Below are 4,717 nucleotides of genomic sequence, written 5' to 3'. Positions count from 1 at the left end.
ACAGTATTTAAATAATTATATAAATAAATATATAAACATAAATTATAATATATGAATTTATTAATATATATATATACAAATGAATATATAAATATATAAATAAATATATGAACATATTAATATATATAAATAAATAAATATTCAAATAAATATACAAACAATATATAAAAAAATTTTAAATAATTATATAAATAAATATATAAACATATAAATATATATAAATGCATATACAAATAAATATATAAATAAATATACAAATAAATATACAAACAAATATATAAATAAATATATAAATAAAACAATATTATATTATATATATATATATATATATAAATAAATAAATATATATACACAAATAAGTATATAAAAATAAATGTATAAATAAATATATATAATAAATATATACATAGGCCTATATATATAAATGGATATACAAATAAATAAATATATATATAAATATACAAATAAATATAAAAATATATAAATAAATATATAAATATATACACACACATGTACACACATACAAAGCTTCCCGGTGGAAAAAGAAAGGAATTAAAATATATGGCTCGCGCATTGGCTCGCATGACTCGCTGGCTCTCATGACTCGCTGACTCACACTTTGTCACGACCCTAGGCCTAGACACATCTGATATACTATACCGTTACGTAAAGTAGGTTTCTTGGCCTACCACCAGCCTACCGTCAAGCAATAAAAATCAACATTTGTGGAATTATTTTCCACAAAGTGATGGTTAAAAATTCTGGACACATAAATATGCAGCATGGACTGACCGTCTATCACATTATATTTGGGAAAAAAATTGCCATAAATGTACAGCATCTGATATTCGGACCTCGAGTGGGGAAAATTGGACACATATACAGCATGTGATGGAGTGACATTGGGAATGGGACACAATGTGATGGTCCTTGGGTGGTCTGTGATGTTTTGGAAAATAATGGATATACCTGTATATGTATACAGCATCTAATATTCGGACCTGGGGGTGGTGGAAGTTATGGACACATAAATATACAGCATGTGGTAGATTTTCATTGGGGGATGGACACAAATATACAGCATTTGAAATTCGGACCTGGGGGTGGGGGAAAATTATAGACACATAGATATACAGCATGTGATGGACTGGCATTGGTGATGGGGGAGGTCTCAATTGACAAGTCTCTATACAGCATGTGATGGACAGTGAGGAGAACCTTTAAGTATCAGGCTACAGTAGGTGATGGACCTAGGGAGGTCTATCAAAATGATGTTTGGCTTGGGAGGTCTATCAAAATGATGTTTGGGAAAACCTGGGGGCCCCCAAATGGACATAAATATACAGCATATGATGGACTGATCCTGGGGTGGGGGATGTGATGGACTGATGTTGGGGGTGAGTTGGTCGTCAGTAGACGGTTGTTATGGGGAATTACAATCCTCATAAACCAATAACAGACCACAAAACCCTCTAGGACCTGTTTACCTACAAAGGAACATGTGCACCCGCAGGGTTCTGGTTTCGGTTTTTAAGGCATACGTACAATAATTAACTTTTGATGATGATTTCGAATAAAAATAAAATTGTATTTTTGGGCCAATTAGCACACTGGCCACCACAAAAAAAAATGAAAACTTCAGAAAAAATAAGAGTTTTTCTTTTCATATTTCTTTTTCAAATCCTATGTCCTTGCTTCTTTTGTTCTCTTAGTTCAACAACTCCTATAGTGCCTTGATATTTCCCATTGTTCCTCTGATTGTCTTGTTCCCCTGCTTGTCCTGTGCCTCATTCTTGTTCCCCTACTCCTCCTTTTCCTAGCTTCTGTGACCTTGGTAATGAAATGCAAGCCCAGTAACATAGAGTGTGAAGCATGATTGATATATTTAATTCCTCTGCTGGTTAAAATATATTAATCAACATATGCTATATAGTGAGTCAATACATTATTTAGTCCTAACCAAATATTTGATGAAATAAAAATTATAGGGAGCTTTTGATTGTATGATGAAGACTTCAACATCACTAAAAAGTCATCTGCACATGTGAGAATGTTAAGTTCTTGTTGTAGCCTGGATTCTAGGGGCCCGTTCGAGCGAAAAATACGGACTGTATTCCAATTATTTCACTGGGTGGTTGACCGTTCGAGCAAGTCTCAGCTCATGTTAAATATCGTGTAACGAAACTACTCAGGAAGTAAATTTCAACTTATCCAATGGTCAATCCATTCTTTGTTTACTTTCCACTGCTGCTATAACCAGGCCACGTACGCACAGCGCAGCACACGGGAATGATATTTGAGCTCAACAACTTATAAACGCTTCTTTAAAATCTGTACCTAGGTTAGCTTATTCAACATTATTTCTATCCGAATAATGGTAAATTTACAAATCGAACGCGTAGCTATGCTACTAGCCACCTTATGGCTCCAATAATGTGATGTTATGCTGATGGATTGAATGTCCAATCTGACTTTGATTTAGTCGTGCATGTGATTAGGCGGAGGAGAGCTACAACCAGGCCTGGGCCGTAACCCTTGAATTTTGTGCAAAAATAATTAAGGTTGATTTATCCTCCGGCTCCATGTCACTCCATACACGGTATTCTACCCAGCAGTGGTGGTCAAAATTGTCGCAGATAATCCAGAAGGTAAGGTAATTAGGCTAGTGTCCAAGCAGTTTTAGAAAGAGTGTACCTGTGAATTAAATGGTTAAATCACACGGATATTTTTTTACTCGAACGGGCTCTAGGACACAGTTTGGCCCGAATCTGTTGTGCCGAGAACATAGGATAGTCACGGATGAGTGAATCCGTCGTGCAAATTGAAAGCTCCCTATAGTTGTTCCCTCACGTCATAAACCTCACCTTAACCAACTCCCTTTATGTATTTACTAATTAGTCATAGTCATTAATTTCAGTTTGCATATGATACTGTATAAATTATTCTAGATATTTTAAGGTCTTGTCTGTGATCCAGTGGAAAAATTATCATTTTTCACAATTTATTGCTTCAGTAAACTTACAGTTCAGAGTTTATCTGACATTATCTACTTATTAATTGGTTTATTGACCAATAATGCTCATAATAATGGGGACGTTTTCTCCAAATTATTGCATGATTTCTTCTTGTTTCCCTGAACCTGAGTCTGAATGAGACTCCAGTGGAGGTTGGCAAGGTTTTGAAAACATGAAGATGTACCCTGGAGGATTGACGTACCTTTCTTTATTATGTCATTAAATGTTAGTCAGGCATTAATACTTCATTTTACTTGGAAAAAAGTAGTTCTGTTTGAAAAAAAAAATTATCTTATAGTCTCAGTTGTTTTATTAAAATGAATATGGATAGAATTTTGCCAGCTTTTTCTGAACTTCCAACTTTTAACAAAAATATTGTTTAATTGTGACCGGTTCTGGCAAAACCAGCCCATTGTTGGAAAAATTCAAACTTGATTTTTTGATATTTTTCTAGATACCGGTAGTTCTTTTAGGATTATTTTTAAGAAATTGCTTTCTATGCATTCATTTTAAACTTTGGAAAAACCAAGATTTTGAGTCATTGTAAGTAGTCTGCCAAAAAATTTGAATAGCAAAACTCTACCTCCATATAGACAAATTTAAATGCAACACAATGGAAAAAGTAAATTAGATACCCGTAAACATAAAAAAATGTCACTGTTCCAAGCAGTTATGATGGATTGCAGTATACAGGTGTCTTTGACTTAAAGCATATATTGGAGACTGTCAATTCATATAAATAGATGCATGCTGTGAGGACAAACTAAGCAATTTATTCCATTCCAGTGGGGCATGTTCCAGGATTTCCTGATGGTCAGTGATTAGGATTTGATATTCACCTCATATCACATTTTTATAGATGTACCTTAGTTCATCGAGTATAAGCCCATGTCCGATATAAGCACACTTCAGGTATAAGCCATCCCTTTACTTAGGGTACATTCTTGATTTATCATGCGGTTGAAAGGTTGGTGGGGGACATTTGTTAGTATGGAGTTGTTAAGCAAAACTCATAGCAACGGAGAGTTAGTAGAGCATTATGTAAAAATTATAGATTTTTAGAAAAGTCATGTGAAAAAAATAATTTGTATCGTTTGACTAGGATCAATGCTGTCTCTTATACACATCTAGATGTGTATAAGAGACAGGAATAAGGATGACCTTGTTAGAAGTATTAAGCAAATCACTGGATCACAATGACCTTAATAAGATATACTAGCTGTACTGTCATGTCATCTGGAGTTGGATGACTATTACTGTATTTTAAAATGTTTAAGTTGGTGGTTTTATGAAGTTTAATAATTTATTTCATATGAATCCAGGTTTAGCTATAACACCAGAATCGTTTCTCTTTAGTTAGGTTCACATTCAGAATTTATCATGAGTTTTGTTATCATGATGTTCTATATAAACCTACGAAGTGAGTTCATCATGATCTGCTTCTTCAACATTGTGAGTTCGCTTTTCATGAAGAAGCATCAGGGTTTCGGTCCCAACATCATGATAAATTAATTCATAGGTCGAATTTAACCAATGAGCGCTCAAGTTAATTTGTACAGTCGGTGAGCCTACCTGAAATCTTCAATGAAATTGCTATCTGTATATGAGGGAACCACGTTGATCCACAAATCCTGGCTTCGTTTTTTCCTCCACTATCTTTGTTTGATAGTTTTGTTACGACGTAGACCTAGGTACGACAGATA

Source organism: Anneissia japonica, unplaced genomic scaffold, assembly GCF_011630105.1.
Source record: "Anneissia japonica isolate Jap-2015-1 unplaced genomic scaffold, ASM1163010v1 scaffold581_len1011336_cov187, whole genome shotgun sequence".
NCBI lineage: Eukaryota > Metazoa > Echinodermata > Crinoidea > Comatulida > Comatulidae > Anneissia > Anneissia japonica.
Note: the sequence above shows the minus strand (reverse complement) of the source record.